The sequence below is a fragment of the Pongo pygmaeus genome, chromosome 9 (genome assembly GCF_028885625.2).
Source record: "Pongo pygmaeus isolate AG05252 chromosome 9, NHGRI_mPonPyg2-v2.0_pri, whole genome shotgun sequence".
Taxonomy (NCBI): Eukaryota; Metazoa; Chordata; class Mammalia; order Primates; family Hominidae; genus Pongo; species Pongo pygmaeus.
This window is the reverse complement of record NC_072382.2, coordinates 124,965,934-124,984,249: the sequence shown is the minus strand read 5'-3', so window position 1 is coordinate 124,984,249 and position 18,316 is coordinate 124,965,934. Positions and strand designations below refer to the sequence as shown.

At 41.6% G+C, this 18,316-nt stretch overlaps 1 long non-coding RNA gene across 1 annotated transcript; it reads right to left on the bottom strand.

Moving 5' to 3' along the window:
• Positions 1–476: 476 nt before the first annotated feature.
• LOC129008785 (uncharacterized) lies at positions 477–16,570 on the bottom strand. Its single transcript, XR_008492577.2, has 3 exons — positions 16,083–16,570; positions 868–1,100; positions 477–654 (listed from the first exon to the last, which is right to left on the bottom strand). It is a non-coding gene; the product is annotated as an uncharacterized LOC129008785 (long non-coding RNA).
• Positions 16,571–18,316: the final 1,746 nt, after the last annotated feature.

Genomic DNA, 18,316 nt, shown 5'->3' with positions numbered 1-18,316 from the left:
GTCAGTCTAGCGGAAGATGTCACCTCCAGGTAAAGTCATTCAGAACAAGGGCTTGATCATTTTACTGCCATTCAACTGAGGTGGATCACAATGTCACTCTTGCGTCTCTCTGGTCCTGGACTTCCCAGAGGGGAGGGCTTGGGACAAAGGATGAAGGCCAGTTGTCTCTGCACTCCATCCCTCCCCTGCCTAAGGGCGGTCGGGCAAATCCCCATGATGCCAAAGCCCTGGACAGAGTTTCCTGGGGCTCAACCCTCAAGAACACTGGACTTGCAATTCTAGTCCTGGTTCTACTGCTGACTAGTTGTGTGACGTTGAACTACTCAATTACCCTCACGTGTCCCCCATTTCCTCTTTTTAAAAAGGGGAATAATAGCACTATATCACAGCTTGATTTCGGAAAACTAAATGAGACCATCGTAAAAGCAGCCTGTAAACTATAAATCACTATGTAAAGTATAACGCACCACATTTTTCAGGTTATATCAGGCAAATACCCAATTTTGTTTAGGGTACAAAATACCAGGAGTGGGGACGGGGCAGTGTTCATGTCTTGAAATAGAGAAAAGATCCTTCTTTGCAGCTATCTGTTTAGGTATGCTTCACAGCACCCAGGAAACCTGTCATTCTTAGAGTGATCTGCTTTTCTTCATCCTGACAAAGAAAAGAATAAGAGGAAATCGTTGTCAGTCAATAAACGCCACATATTCAATTATTCATTCCTTTGAAGAATATCTATTAATCACTGAGTTGTGCCAGGCATTACAACTGAGCTAAGTGCTTGGCACACAGAGATGAATGAATATCGACCTATATATATAAACATTTAGAAAAAAGTCTAGAAGGATATCTACCAAAAGGTCCTACCTTTTCTCCTTTCTTCCTTCCCTTGTTCCTTTCTTCCTTCTTCCCTTAAGTAAAGTTAATTTCACACAACTTTAAGTCCTGAGTCAAGGTAACTCGAGGCGGTCAGCCCTGTGGCTCAATGTCATCTGCTCAGCCATCCTCAGGCAGCCTCCCTTTCAAAGCCAAGATGCACACGAAAACATGACACTGACGAGCAGAAGCAGCATGCTCTGTCTTCCTATGGGGCCCTTTTTCTGTTTGAGGAAACATTTTCAAGTAGGTTGAAAAATCCCATTATGTCTCCTTCATCTGAACTCAGTCATATGTCCTTCCTAAATCACTGATAAAGGAAATGGTATCAGTGGCCTGGATCAGTGGCCCTCAAAGTGTGCTATGGGGATTCCTGGGGGATCTCAAGGCCCTATCTGGGGGCCTATAAGGTCACAACTATTTTCATAATAATATTTTTTTTTCCTTTTTTATTTTCATTCTCTCACAAGTGCAGAGAAAGTACAAAAAGTTCATAGATATGAAACTACCACTTCTTGAGTTTTGATGTTATACCAAATCAGAATATCAACACTCTAAAATGTTATTAAAATTATTAAAATACTCCTCCTTTTTTAAGCACTTGTCTGTGAGATCACATTTTTTCTTATATTTAGCAACATACCATAACAATTTGAATGCAGAAGGCATTAAAGTCCAGCTGTCTATTAGTTAGACGTTTAAAAATTTGTAAAAATGTAAAACATGCCATTCCTCTCACCAAATATTTTTTGTTCTGAAAAGTATATTTAGTATTTTGTCATTAAAATATTACTTACGGTAGCCTGTAACAAATGTATTATTGTTATTCTTAATGAATTAGTACATAAAATATCTCAAACTTTCTTTTAACATTGAATATGATAAATCTCAATAGATGTAACATGCACAAACTAAAACTCCTGGAGGTCTTTACTAACTTTAAGAGCATAAAAGGGTCTTCTGGATATGTCTGTAACCGCGACACATGTGAGTTGAGGTCGATACCTAAAGTTTGCCACAAAGGAAGATGGAAGAACAGGGTTATTGGTGCAGTGCCCACAGTGCTATGGCGGTACTCTCTGAATTCTGGGGCTATCGATTGCTACTACTTTTGATTTTCTTTGTGTGTTGTCTAAACTTTTAAATGAGAATGTACTACTTTTATAAGCCAAAAAAAAAAAAAAAAAAAGAATAGGACCATAAAAAAAAAAAAAAAAAAAGAATAGGACCATGTTTGCTTTGAAATAAATAAGTTAAAATAAGGATGAATAAGATCTTTTGTTACAAGAACAGATAATGAAACAATTAACTTTGAGCATGGCTTCCTTTTTCTAAGAGCTTTGATATGAACAGAAGAGAAAGGAGGTGTGGGTCAAGGAAGGGTGGATTTCTTTTAAATAAGAGAAACAAGCAAATGCGCACATGCACTTGCCAAGAGAAGGATCCAGTGGGGAAGGACAGGTGGAAAGAGAGTTGGAGACAATGGATGGAACAAGGTCCGTGGGGAACAGAAGGAACTGCCCCAGAGCAGAAGTGGAGGCATTCCCGTTCAACAAGAAAAGAGCCCACCTCCTGAGATGGGGAAAAAGGAATGGATGAGCGCCAGCCAGAACATTTAGAGGTAGAGGAGAGAAGAGGAGGGAGTTCTGATCATGTTTCTTCTTTGTAAGGACAACCATACCAGAAACTGACATACTAAGAGGCACAAAAGGTAGGGCCCTGTAAGCCTTCTAGGAGCATGCAGGCTTAAGAGAGATTGACAAATAAAAATTCAATAGGAACATGCAGGTTGATCAAAAGTAAGCTAATTACAGCTTAACAGAACTTTTACTCATCTCTATCGACATCTAGGAGCCTTCCAAGAGAAAGTGTTCTTCACGTTTGAAGAAGATGGGGCCATCATTTGGCAAGAAATAGGAAGGTCAAGCCACGGCAAAACTATCCACAGAATGTCCCTCTGCACCAGCATGTGGGGTGTTACAGCAGGCAGAGTCCCCGACCACCTCCACCTCCAGCCACCACCATCCACACAGGAGACTTTATCAGAGGTGTCGTCTCCTGTGTTTGCCCAGGAGACACACACCTTCTGGGTGTGTGTGCGGAGTGGTGCAAAGAGTTGGAAGCACTGTTGAGGGAGTGCGAGAGGAAGGTAGGGCCTTGGACCTTGTCTGCACAGTACCGCCATCTACCCAGGGAGATTTATTTACTGCAAAAAAAATTAGAGAAAACCCCCAGGCGACATTGTTTGGTACACATTATATATGCAAAGGGATCTATAGTTATAAAGAGTGCCTGAACTAAGTAAAGGTTCAAATGCCCTCCCAGAATGGTTTTCCAAATGGATGAGGGAAACTTTTGAATGGAGATTTTATTTGTTTGGACCTGCTTAACATTGTTCAGATATCACAGCCACCCCTAGGCTCAACTCTAATTACCAAACATTGTTTTTCCTTCTGTACTTTTAAATTTTTATTTGTATGTTGTTATTGTTGTTTAACATAGAGATGGGGGGTTCGCTGTGTTGCCCAGGCTGGTCTTGAATTCCTGGGCTCAAGTGATCCGCCCACCTCAGCCACCCAAAATGTTGGGATTACAGGTGTGAGCCACCACATCCAACCTGTCTTTTTTTAAATTGATGCATAATAGATGTAATAGTTTCATGGTACATATGATAATTAAATACATTCATGTAATTTGTAAAGATAAAATTAACATACTTGAAATATTCATCACCTTAAATATGTGTCTTTTCTCTGTGCTAGAAACCTTTGAATTATTCTCTTCTAACTATTCTGAAATGTACAATAGATTATTGTCAACTATAGTCACCCCACTAATCTATCAACACTAGGTCTTATTTCTGCTATCAAACCATATATCCTTCTTCTGTATTTACCTCCTTTCTCTACCCACTTCTCCCTTCCAATCTTTGTCCACTTGCTGCCCTCTTTCCCACATTCCTCCTCACTCAATCGATCCTTTCTGTTCATTTCTCTCTCCAATTGTGCTGTTTTGTTTCTATTATTTTGTCTTAGCAATGAAATACAAAATGTTCATTTGTAACAGGAGACTATGACTAAATGAAAATACAACTCCACCCCCAAAAATATAACTTTAATAATCTCTAAATCTCTAACTGCTTTTAACCCTACTATTTATATAGGCACAATTTATATAATTGGTACCATAAAGTTTATATGAAAGCAATTTTTGCTAAAGACAGAAATTAGAAACATAGGTGCATTATCCCTGGTTTTAAAGGCACTGCTCATATGTGCTATAATAAACAGTCAGATACTTCCATTGCAATAGGATGCCAGTGAAAAAAATACCAGCAAAAGAAAGATCTACTCTCCAATAATCAATGGCACAGGGTACAAACTCTCTCAGGAGCCCCTCATCCTCCTCACACAGAACTAACCTGCCAAATTTAGAGTCCCCGCAGCTGGATAAAGAGTCCTCTGTCTCCTCTTCCTCATCCAATAACATGCTAGAAAATAAGCCTATTCGTTGCCAGCCTTGGGCTGTCTTATATTTCTATAAGCTATCATTTTATGTAAGTGCTAATTTGGGGATCTGGATCCACAACCTTTAAAAAATTCTTTAGCTCAACTTTAATACTCATTAGAGAAAAGTTATCTGCTTAACCAGCCCATCCTTCCATCACTTTTGGTGAAACAAAAAATGAACAGAATCAACTTCTGAGTGAATCAAGAGGCTCTTTCACTTGAATCCTTTTTTTTTTTTGAGATGGAGTCTTGCTCTGTCGCCCTGGCTGGAGTGCAGTGGTGCAATCTCGGCTCACTGCAACCTCCCCGTCCTGGGTTCAAGCGATTCTCCTGCCTCAGCCTCCTGGGTAGCTGGAATTACAGGCGCATGCCACCATGCCCGACTAATTTTTTGTATTTTTAGTAGAGACAGAGTTTCACCATGTTAGCCAGGATGGTCTCGATCTCCTGACCTTGTAATCTGCCCGCCTTGGCCTCCCAATTCACTTGAATCTTGAAAGAAGAGTCAGTCTTGGGTGGGATGAGGCAGTCCTACCTAGAGGCTGGGGATTTTCTCATTTAATCTTCATAACTCTGTGTATAGGTAATATAACTATCACGTTTTACAGAGAAAGAGACTGAGGCTTGGTTACATGTCAGAATTATGTTAATAGTTGTCTTAGTTCATTTTCTGTTGCTTATAACAGAATACATGAAACTGGGTAATATATAAAGAAACTTATTTCTTACTGTTATGGAGGCTGAGAAGGCCAAGGTCAAGGGGCCACATCTAGTGAGGACCCTCTTGCTGATGGGGACCCTGCAGTGTCTCCAGGTAGTGCTGGACATTATGTGGTGAGGGGGCTGAGTGTACTAGCTCAGGTATCTCTTTCTCCTTTTATAAAGCCACCAGTCCCACTCCCATGACAACCCATTCACCCATTAATCCATGAATGGATTACTCTACTCATGTGGGCAGAACCCTCACGACCCAATCAACTTTTGAAGGCCCCACCTCTCAATACTGCTACATTGGGATTAAGTTTCAACATGAGTTTAGGAGGAAACAAACATGCAAACCATAGGACTTGTTAATGGCAGGATTAGATCGAATCCAAGCAGTCTGCCTCTGTATTAGTCTGTTCTCGCATTGCTATAAAGAACTACCTGAGACTGGGTAATTTATAAAGAAAAGAAGTTTAATTGGCTCACAGTTCTGCAGGCTGCACAGGAATCATGGCTGGGGAGGCCTCAGGAAACTTTCAATCATGGCGGAAGGTGAAGAGGAAGGAGGCATGTCTTACATGGCTGGAGCAGGAGGAAGAAAGAGACCAGGGAGGTGCTACACGCTTTTAAACAACCAGATTTCATGAGAACTCACTATCTCGAGAACAGGAAGGGGGAAATCTGCCCCCGTGATCCAATGACCTTCCACCAGGCCCCTCTTTCGACATTGGGAATTACAATTCAACATGAGATTTGGGTGGGAACACAAATCCAAACCATATCAGCCTCCTGTCTGACTCTAGAGTCTATACTCTGAAACTTCACACCACACTGCTTCCTCAGGCCTTGGTTGAGGGTCATCACCTCTGTGAGACCTCCCTACACACTAAGAGTTCTTCCTGTCTCCTCCCAGAGCATTCTGAAACAAACTTCTGCAGAACGCAAGGGCGGGAAGTAGGCCATTTTGACCTTTGTAACCCCAACCTCTAGTTCAAGGTGCTTTCTCAGTAGATGTTCATAGGTTGTGTAGATGTCCTACTAAACATAGAGGGTCTTAGAAAACAAATGTATGTTTTGTATAGTGTCATCTGGTAGCTTCTTAATCCATGTTCAAACACCATTTTTCTCTCAGTCATTTCATCTTCCCTCCTTGTCTTAGTCTGTTTGGGCCGCTATAGCAAAGTACCACAAACTGGGTGGTTTAAGAACAACAGAAATTTATTTCTCACAGTTCTGGAGGCTGGAAGTTCGAGATCAGGGTGCCACTATGGTCAGGGCCCTCTTCCAGGTTGTTCACTGCTGTCTTCTCCTTGTCTCCTCACATGGTGGAAAGAAGGCTAAAGAGTTCTCTGGGGTATCTTTTATAAGGGCACTAATCCCATTCATAGGGGCTCCATCCTCATGACCTTCTCACCTCCCAAAGGTCCCACCTCTTAATACCATCACATTGGGGTTTAGGATTTCACAAGGTAAATTTGGGGGAGACATAGACATTCAGTCCATGGCACTACCCTTTGTCAGACCTTGGAACTCTTTTTCCTAATTGCAATCTCTTTCACAATTACCCTTCCCTTCATCATCACATAAAATGCATTTTTTAAAATTTGGTTTAATGTATTTCTCTTGATGTGTGCTGTTTTCTTTGTTATTCATAGTTGTTTATTAAAGACCATAAATTCTAAGACAAAAAAATTGTGTAATAAATATTGGCAGAGGATCTTAAACCCAGTATGTGCTTAATAAATAAACAAGTATAATTCTCCTGGCACATCTTTAACACCACACACAATTCAGAACTCCCTCAAGATTTCTACACTCATTTACTGATTGATTTATTCATTGAGTAAATGAACATGTGGCTATTACATATACAGACATGTATTACAGACTGGAAGTACAAATATGAACTGGACATGAATTTAACCTTCAGAAAGCATATGTTTACAAGGAGAAATAAGGAATGTTCCACTAAAAGGAAATAAAGAATGTCCTATAACCATTTCCAGCTAAACAGATTAGGAAAGGCTTCATGAAGAAAAAGGACCTTACAGAAGACTGTAAGGATAAGTAATATTTAGAAATTTGGCAAAGAAGGAGACAGAAGGGCATTCCAGATGGAGCAATGGAGCAAAGAATTTGAGCAAAAGCAGAAAAGTGGGAAAGCCTGGGGCATGGACTTGAAATAGAGCGAAGTTCATCTTGCTGAGGCATAGAGTTGGGAAAGAGGAGGGTAAGGAGCTGAGATGGAAATGTTCATGAACGCTGGATGATGAACCAAACCCAAATGAGGCCCACGCTGCGGATGTCAAGCCACTGGCAGAATTCCCCTAAATTGCATAGCTCTTCTATGGAACACAGTGTGAGAAGCCCACAACAGATTAAAGATGTCTAGGAGCTTGACGGCCTATGTTGCAATCAGAAACAATCTTCCAGATATGGGAAGAAGGAGCCATAGGAAAGAAGAATGCAATGGAAAAGCATCATGATTGCCTTTGAAGTCATCATTACTGAGGACCTATTGCTGCATGGCACAGTGTTGGCTACTATCCAAAAGAAACTTTCTCTAGGCCGGACGCAGTGGCTCACGCCTGTAATCCCAGCACTTCGGGAGGCCAAGGCGGGTGGATCACCTGAGGTTGGGAGTTTGAGACCAGCCTGTCCAACATGGAGAAACCCCGTCTCTACTAAAAATACAGAATTAGCTGGGCGTGGTGGCACATGCCTGTAATCCCAGCTACTCGGGAGGCTGAGTCAGGAGAATTACTTGAACCTGGGAGGTGGAGGTTGCAGTGGGCCGAGATCATGCCATTGCACTCTAGCCTGGACAACAAGAGCTAAACTCTGTCTCAGAAAAAAAAGAAACTTTCTCTGTGAGCTTGAGTAAACTTCCTTGCCTCTCTAAGCCTCAGTTTCCTCATCTATAATATGGTGTGTGGTGGAGGCAGTGGAGCAAGGAAAGGTTGCTATCACCTGTCTTGCAAGAATATTGTAAGTAATTACAAGCTAACATATGTAAAAGACTTAACACAATGCCTAATAACTAAGGGCTGCTCAGTAAATGATAACTATTTATTGTGAAAATTTTAAATTTATGTATGTGTATATTTTATTGTGTGTGTATATTTCCACCTATGTAAATCCACACTCATATATAGATACATACTGATTTTTACAATATCCTGATGAGGTAGGGAGGCAATTTCCCAAAGAAACTAATCCCATAGGCATTTGCCCAAGGTCACACAATGGTTTGGATTAGAGCCCAAAGATGCCTCCTCCTAGTCCCAGGCTCTTTCCAGCACAGCATGATGCCCAAGTACACTTCTAGACCACCCAGGTATGATTATAAGTGAGAATCAGGAAGTGGGCTTAAAGGATTCTCTCACCAGAGAAGGCAGGGGAAGGAAGCTGTCTATTCTCCTGCAGGTGGCTATTTTTTGTCCAAGTATGTCTAGTTCTTCTGCACCTTCTCAGAAGAATCAGAGGTCACCTTATAAGCTGTCGATCATATTTCTCTTCTCGGCTTGTTTTATTTTATTTTATTTTATTATTTTATTTTTAGTAGAGACAGGGTTTCACCATGTTGGCCAGGCTGGTCTTGAAATTCTGGCCTCAAGTGATCCTCCCTCCTCGGCCTCCCAAAGTGCTGGGATTACAGGCATGAGCCACCTTGCCTGGCCTCTTCTGGGCTTTCTTTAAATTCTTGGTAAGATTTCTTCAAAGGTGGGAGCCTCAGTTAAGTTCACTCTTTCAAATAAAGGAGCTGAGGGCAAACCTCTGAGAGTTCCTCAAGGCCACAGTGCCTGTCTTTTAAATATTTGTCTCCCCAGCACCCAGAGCCATGTGGGCTCTCAGGGCACCCTGAAGAGCTGTGGTGAGTCAGGTCGTAAGGGTCAGGGTCCACACACCCAGTCGTCCTGGTGTTGGCTGGAGGACAGAGCCTGGCCTCAAGCACAGAGGATGGAGCAGCAGGCAGACAGAAGGAAATGGGTCACGCCGGGCATGATTCAGGGAATAGTGTCTTATGGGACCATGGCCCAAACCTGCTGAACTGACAGCTTCTCCAGCCGGCTTTCTTTCATCTTACTTCATATTCTAAGGTTTTGGTCAAGAAGAGTATAAACAGAAAGACATAACATGGATGTCTCAGAGCACTGAGGCAAATAAACCCAGGAAAAATAAGCAGGCAAGGAATCTCTGGTTAGCCAATCAGATTGCAATTATGCTGCTACTATAGTAGAGAGTGACCCAGACCTGGTTAGTTGGCAAGTTTTTCTTTGCAGCTATCAGCTGATGAAAACATATCCACCTCGTCATGCTCTCGTCTGGCACAGCACTGTGTCTCTGGAAACTGTTACCAGAAAGGGGTCCCGATCCAGACCCCAAGAGAGGGTTCTTGGATCTTGTGCAAGAAAGAAATCGGGGCAAGTCCACAGTGCAAAGCAAAAGCAAGTTTATTAAGAAAATAAAGGAATAAAACAATGGCTACTCCATAAGCAGAGCAGCAGCTTAAGCTGCTGGCTTGAGGATACTTATAGTTATTTCTTGATTATATGCTAAACAAGGAGTGGATTATTCACGAGTTTTCTGGGAAAGGGGTGAGCAATTCCTGAAGCTGAGGGTTCCTCCCCTTTTTAGACCACACAGGGTAACTTCTGGATGTTACCATGGCATCTATAAACTGTTATGGTGTTGGTGGGAGTGTCTTTTAGCATGCTAATGTATTATAATTAGCATATAATGAGCAGTGAGGATGGCCAGAGGTCTCTCTCATGGCCATCTTGGTTTTGGGTCTTGGCTGGCTTTCATTAGAGCAACCCACTTTATCATCAAGGTCTTTATGACCCGTATCTTGTGCGGACCTCCTATCTCATCCTGTGACTAAGAATGCCTAACCTCCTAGGAATGCAGCCCAGGAGGTGTCAGCCTCATTTTACCCAGCCGCTATCCACAATGAAGTTGCTCTGGTTCAAATGCCTCTGACAAAATCATAAAGAAGAACTAAAAACTCCATATCCAGGACCTAACACGATTCAAGCTGAAGAAAATCAGGTCACAGACTTAAGGGAGTTTATCTGAACTTTTGAACTTAGATTTTTTTTTAATTAGCTAGACTTTTAATAAAGAATAAAGATGAGAGAAAGTGATGGACAAAGGCTTTGAGACCCCGGCATATAATTTTACTCCCTGATGCTGCAATTTGAGCCCCAGATTCTCGGGCAACATTGGAAAAATATAGGAATTCAAACTACTCTTGTGTATTCTCACGCTAATACCCACCAAAGAAGCAGGCAGAATGGAGGCCCCAGAGCCCCAGTGAGTAACCCCACCTCCCCTCCAGGGTGAGAAAAAAATCAGGCTCAAATTAAAGTGCTATCTTGCTGGCAAAAGAAGTGTGAAAAACTGCTGTACCCTTTTCTAGCAATTCCAATGAGCTCATGTATTTTCATTCTGAGGTGTTAAACATCGCCAGAGAGAGAGAGAGAGCCTTCTAAGAGTATTTAGGTCAAATGCTAGGATGTCTTTTAACCCTTTAGAATTCCAGTCGAATTCCAATGATACTAAATTGAAAACCCAAAATGGATGTAACAAACTTTTTCTGGAACCTTTACAGAGTAATGACTAATATTGGAGGGTGGGGGTGGGGGGCTGTTGTTTGTTTTGTTTTTTGTTTTTGTTTTTGTTTTTGAGATGGTGTCTTCCTCTGTCGCCCAAGCTGGAGTGCAGTAGTGTGATCTTGACTCACTGCAACCTCCACCTCCTGGGTTCAAGTGATTCTCCTGCCTCAGCCTCCTGAGTAGCTGGGATTACAGGCACCCACTACTACGCCTGGCTAATTTTTTGTATTTTTAGTAGAGACAGAATTTCACCGAGTCCCCGGGCGTGGTGGCTCACGCCTGTAATCCCAGCACTTTGGGAGGCCGAGGCGGTCGGATCACAAGGTCAGGAGTTCGAGACCATCCTGGCTAATACGGTGAAATCCCATCTCTACTAAAAATACAAAAAAAATTACATCTCTACTAAAAATACAAAAAAAATTAGCTGGGCATAAGTGGTGCACGCCTGTAGTCCCAGCTACTCGGGAGGCTAAGGCAGGAGAATGGCGTAAAACCCGGGAGGCGGAGCTTCAGTGAACCAAGATTGCACCACTGCACTCCAGCCTGGGAGACAGAGGGCGACTCCGTCTCAAAAAAAAAAGAATTTCACCAAGTCGGCCAGGCTGGTTTCAAACTCCTAACCTAGGATGATCTTCCTGCCTCGGCCTCCCAAAATGTGTGTGTGGTTTTGTTTTTGTTTTTGTTTTTGTTTTTGAGACAAAGTCTCCCTATGTCACCCAGGCTGGAGTGCAGTGGGCAATCTCAGCTTACTGCAACCTCCGCCTTCCAGGTTTAAGGTATTCTCCAGCCTCAGCCTCCTGAGTAGCTACGATTACAGGTGTGTGCCACCACAACGGGCTAATTTTTGTATTTTTAGTAGAGACATGGTTTCACCATGTTGGCCAGGCTGGTCTCAAGCTCCTGACCTCAAGTGGTCCACCTGCCTTGGCCTCCCAAAGCGCTGGGATTACAGGCGTGAGCCACCACACCCGGCCTTAATACTGTTTTTTTAATGGGTCCATCTGATCTCAGACAGACAGCATGATCTCTATCTGACCCCATAAAAGGATCCCTGTTGTGAAACTTCCGTGGAGCTTCAATGATGTTGCACAGTGGCTCTTCCCCATACCCAATTCTTCTGTCTCGACTGTGTGCATAAATTCAGGCTGAATCTCTGGTTAGATGAGGATAACCTTCCTTACCTAGTCACTCCCAAAGTAATTTTTTTAGGGTTTTAAGTTAAAAAAAAAAAAAAAAGTCATTCCTGAGACCACAGAGCAGATCTCAGCAAGCCATTCAGAAGCCCTAACACTGGCACTAAAAGCCAACTTTCAAAGAAATCCCTAAGAATGAGCGAAGAAATTGCTAATGATCTACTCTTTAACCTGGAACGATAGATGAAATCAGTGTTTCCTGTTTCTCCCTCAGCATTAACTGTCTTGAAACCTTAAGAAGCCCTAACTCCCGGCCGGGCGTGGTGACTCACGCCTGTAATGCTAGCACTTCGGGAGGCTGAGGTCGGTGGATTGCCTGAGCTCAGGAGTTCAAGACCAGCCTTGGCAACAGAGTGAGGCCCTGTCTCTACTAAAATATAAACAAAAATTAGCTGGGCGTGGCGGTGTGCACCTGTAGTCCCAGCTGCTCGGGAGGCTGGGGCAGGAGAATTGCTAGAATCCGGGAGGCGGAAGTTGCAGTGAGCCGCGATCGTGCCACTGCACTCCAGCCTGAGCAACAGAGCAAGACTCCATCTCAAAAAAAAAAAAAAAGAAAAAAAAAAAAAGAAGAAGAAGCCCCAACTCCCAAGAAGGCAGATAAAGGGTCACTCAGTCAACAATTAGTTATCTTAGGAACTTGGTGTGGGACTTGGTGTGGGGTGTTAGAGTTAACAGGACAAGGAAACTCAATAAGCTGGCTCATACACAATTATACACAGAATTCAGTAACTTTCATATATGAAAACAACAAAAAGATGAAATGAAAGGAAACATCTATTTTATAACAAACAATACCTGGTAATAAACTTAAGAGTTATGCAAGATGATCAAAATATTAAAATGCTGCAACTAAACTAGATGGGAAACTTGACTAAATGGAAAAGCTTACCATGATTTTTGGTAGCCAAGTGTAGCATTATTAAGAAGCCAGTTCTCCCCAACATATCTATAAATGTAATGCACTCTCAATGAAATACCAATTTGTTTTTTGTTTTGTTTTGTTTTAACTAGTCAAGCTGATTCTAGAGTTAACATGGAAAAAGAAACATTAAGTTTCGTCCTGGAAATGTTTTAAAAGAAATATAATAGGGGCTGGACGTGGTGGCTCACACCTGTAATCCCAACACTCTGGGAGGCCGAGGTGGGCAGATCACCTGAGGTCAGGAGTTCAAGACCAGCCTGGCCAATATGGCAAAACCCTGTCTCTACTGAAAAAACAAAAATTAGCCAGGTGTGTTGGTATGCACCTGTAATCCCAGCTACTCGGGAGGCTAATGCAGGAAAATTCCTTGAACCCAGGAGGTGGAGGTTGCAGTGAGCTGAGATCAGCGCCATTGCACTCCAGCCTGGGTGACACAGCGAGACTCCATCTCAAAAAAAAAAGGAAAAGAAATATAATAAGGAGAGCACTTGCCTTACCAGATACTAAATATATTCTGAAGTTACATTAACATAAATCATACAGTACTCATGCAATAAACAGACAGATCATGGCATGGGGAGAAAACTTAAAAAAACAAACACAAGTACATATGGCAAATTAGTGAATAATCAAGCTGGGATCTCCAATCTGTGGAAAAAGATTATTTTATAGACAGCTTAGGGACAATATGGGAACCATTTGGGAAAAAATAAAGTTGAAATCATATTTTGTATCTAACACCAGAATAAACTCCAAATGAATCAAAGATTTATATGTGAAACATGGGACCATACATTTACCAAAAGAAACCTGGGAGGGTTCTTTCTCATCATCCTAGTTGGGGAAAACCTTTCTAACTATGACAGAAAACTAGAAGCCACAGAAAGAAATACTGAAAAATTCAACAGCATCAAACAAAAGTCCACAAGTAAAACCACCATAAACAAAGTTTTTTATTTTTTAAAAAAGACAATCTAGGGGAAGATGATATTTACCACTTATATCACAGACTAGTGAGCGAATATAAAAATTGGCAGCGGATTTGAAAAGGCAGCTCCCAGAAAAAGAAATTATTCTCAAATATATTTTAAAAGTTTCATCTCATTATTAACTAAAGAAATGCAAGTAAAAACTATGAGATATCATCTCCCATCTCGAAGTTGAAAAATGTCAAAATACACTCTGTTGTGGTGTTGGCAAGGGCTCTGGAACATTCCCGGCAGAAGTGGAAATAAATTGATACAACCTTGCTGGAGAGTAATTTCTCAAAAACGTCAAAAATTATAAATGTATATGTTCTTTGACCAACCAATTTCATTTCTGGGCATTTATCTCATGTATATATGTATATATCTATATATGTGTGTGTGTGTATATATGTATATATATACACACATGCAAAATGATATATGTACACAGTTATTCAATGCATCATTGCTCATTATATCAAACAACAGTGAACAACTAAATATCTATTAATAAGATCCACTTTGAGGCATTTAGATCATACACACACATAAATAAAATAATGGTTAAATTATGGTAAGCCTATCCAGTGGAATAGTATATAGCCATAAAACAATGAGGGAGGTTTTTTTTTAGTTTTTTGTTCTTTATGCACTAAAATTCAATAATCTCTAGAATTTATTGTTAAGTGAAAGGAGGAAATTGCAGGACAATGATATGAATATTCATTCTACTATTTGTAGAAAAAAACAAACAAAAAGAATATATACACATATTTGAAGGTATATGTAAAATTAAATGGTAGAAGTCATACATGTTGTCTTGGAGAAGAAAACTGGGTGACTGGGATAGTGATGGGAGCGAAATTTTCACTATATACCCTTTGAACTTTTGAATTTGAGCCATGTGGATGTATTATCTACTTTTTAAAAATCAGTAAATACAATTTTAAAAGAATTTACAGGATACCAAGAGTGATAAGACAAGCAAAAATAATAGTTGTGCCTAAAATGCATAAACATCAGTGCACGAACAGACTCAGCGTGGGCTCCCAATCAGCAGATGGAAGTGAAAAGTGCGACTTCAGTAGCATAATATGATGGAAGGAGCTTGGAATACAAAGCTTTCAAAGCATAATTTCCAGAAAAGACTTAAAAACATAATCCTCTTCCAGAATAAAGTGAGCACTTGTCAAAGATTTCATTTAATTTATTAATCCATAAAGGGAATCAGTAAGATGGGAAAGCTGACGCCAAGAGCAATTGAGGAAGCAGGGTTTTTATAGCCCGTAGGGAAAGGCGCACCGCAGGAAGTTTTTTAAAGTCAGGGACAAATCTAGTTAATGTTCCGCAGGGCAATAAAAGTATAGATTACCCTTGCTAATGGACAGAAATCATTTGCTTCCCTACCGGATCCATATCTACAAGTTAACAGGCAACTTCACAGAGCTGAGCCCTTAATTGCAAATAACAAGGTCAGTTGGGATATTTATTATCCTGGAGACAGAATCAGCTACACAATTTGCTGGACCCAGTGCAAAAAAATTCAGAGGCCTTTGTTCAAAAATTTTGAAGAATTTAGGCCGCGCATGGTGGCCCATGCCTGTAATTCCAGCACTTTGGGAGGCTCTGGCAGGCAGATCACTTGAGGTCAGGAGTTCAAGACTAGCCTGGCAAACATTGGTGAAACCCTGTCTCTACTAAAAATACAAAAATTAGCCGGGTATGGTAACAGATGCCTGTAACCCCAGCTACTTGGGAGGCTGAGGCAAGAGAATCACTTGAATCTGGGAGGCCAAGGTTGCAGTGAGCCGAAATGGTGAACTCCAGCCTGGAAGACAGGAGCAAAACTCTGTCTCAAAAAAAAAAAAAAATTTAGAATTTCAAGACAGCAACAGCTGAGCATTATACAAATGAGGGGCCCCCCTAAACTCAGGGTTCTGAGTTTAGGATAATGATGGCACAGGTTGCATGCCCAGGAAGCTGACTTTGCCTACAGAACTAAATAATCTTTAGAAGAGTTTTTAGACAGTGCCCCAGTGTGACATTGAGAGAACACACAGTCACTCTCCCCCTTTATTTCCAAGTTTTGGATAATTTTTATTTACAGAGTCAAAAGAACCACTTCCTAGTTGTGTGGTTTTGGGCAAGTTACTTAACCTCCGCCATGCTCCGTCACTTGGCTGGTAGATAAGAATTATAAATAATCCTTGCCCTGTATAATTCATGGGGTTTTAATGATTACTAAATAAGACAGGCATTTGACAGTTTTATGCAATAAGTTTTACACAAACCTTTACAAATACTTTGTATCAGCATGTAGTTTTGGCATCCCAGCCTGGTATTCTTATAGATTCTCTTTGGAGAGTCAGTTCTCCTAGCTTAGTCGGAGAAATCTTCCTGGGAAAAAAATGACTTTCAATTTCATTGTAAAGAGAAGAAGAGACATGATGTGGTTGTCAGAAGGTGAGAGCTTATCTCAAACATAAGTGACTGTTTGGACAAAAGCTTGGAGAAAGGAAAGGGTGAGCCATCCCAGGAGACCACGAAAGAGCCAGCCTCATGGGCTGACAGGAAATGAGAGATGACCAGTCAGGTGGGCGGAGATCGCAGAACCCTAAGAGCTCACCTATCCCCGGGAACATTGGGTAGCTCCCGTCACATTCTCCCCAAATACTTCTAAGGACAGAAGAAAGAAAATACTTCTTTAAATAGGCCACTAGAATTGGGACATTTCTTTAAATTCTTGTGTTTATCTTCATAAATTCATTAAAATTTTACATTCTATTTCATCACATACTCACAATTATTTTAATACTAAAAATAGCAATCCCCCCTGAAAAAAAAAGTCTTTGGTAAACTTGAATCCCATCAAGGTGTTCCATAAATCTTCTGTTTCCCCTAATCCAAGAGGCTGAAGTATCCCAGTCTGAAAAGCACTGTGCTATTAACACCTTCCTGTGGCATTGCTCATGACACCTCGATGACAAAGGCACAAAAGAGTCCACACTTGGCTGAGGCCCTCTTGGCACTTTAGGGACTGGGAATCCTTGGATGGGGATCAAAAGAAGACATGCCTTGAGCAGAGATTCCACTCCCCAGCCACGGTCATGCCCAGACTTCTCGACAGCCGTTTCCCTTTGCATACACTCCCACCCAAGTGCCGTCAGCCTCACCTCTTCTTGACTGGCTTAAGGATATTTATGACTACTTGAGTTTTTCCAAATTTCCGTCACCCTCCTTCCTTTGCCCCTCTAGTTTTTCTGCTCCATAATTGGGCATGGAAGTGGAGCAGAATAAAGGGGGCAGAGCAAGGGGAAAGGGAGCTGCAGACTCAGAACAGAGGGATTTCCATGAGAAGGGGGGTTGGGGAGCCAGAGCAGTCTCCACAATCTGTGACTTGCAGACCACCCAGACTCCAAGCCTCCCAGCTCCTACCTACTGCACTAAGCCTCTTGAACCGTGCACATATTTCTGCTCTCCAGAGATTTACCCCCACAGAGTAGAATATTATTTGTTTATCATTAGGATCAGGCTGCTGGATGTAGAACATACTCTAGGAAGCACAGATTGCAGCCCTTTTATTTTTAACTGATCCAGGGATGAGCTTCTTTTGCATTGCCCTTTGTTAGAGTCTGCATATGTTGCACGGAGACTTGGTGACAATTTTAAGGGGCAAGATAAACGACTGCTTCTTTGTGTTTAAAAGAGGAATTGGTCGGGCGTGGTGACTCACGCCTGTAATCCCAACACTTTGGGAGGCCGAGACAGGCGGATCACGAGGTCAGGAGATCGAGACCACAGTGAAACCCCATCTCTACTAAAAATACAAAAAAATTAGTCGGGCCTGGTGGCGGGCGCCTGTAGTCCCAGCTACTCAGGAGGCTGAAGCAGGAGAATGGCGTGAACCTGGGAGGCGGAGCTTGCAGTGAGCCGAGATCGCACCACTGCACTCCAACCTGGGGGACAGAGCGAGACTCCGTCTCAAAGAAAAAAAAATTAAAAAATAAAAAATAAAAAAAAGAGAGGAATTAAGCTGGGCATTATAGCTCATGCCTGAAATCCCAAAATTTTCTGTTGCTGAGGAGGGAGGATTACTCGAGTCCAGGAGTTTAAGGCCAATCTGGGCAACATAGAGAAATCCCCATCTTTAAATTTAAAAATAATAATAATAAATACATAAAAATGGAATTAAAGGTAAACTGATGAGTCTTCCTTGATCCCTTCTTCCCATCCTCAGAGCTTATTTTTATTGCCATCAAAGGGGCTGCTGGACTGTAAAATAGGAGCTCAGAATGGCCAGTCTGATATTTTTTCCTCATTTGCTTCAGAACGATGGAGGTTGAGGAGGGGGTTCCGGATAAAAATGGAGCAGATGAAACTGATCAGCCTGGTGTAGATAATTGTCAAAGTGAGGAGTTGAAACACAGAGGTTTCGCTATTCTTTCTATTTCCTTTTAGGTTTAAAATTTTTCCACGAGAGATTGTTTTTAAATCCCTGCTCTCATGGAATCCCTGCTCTCATGTT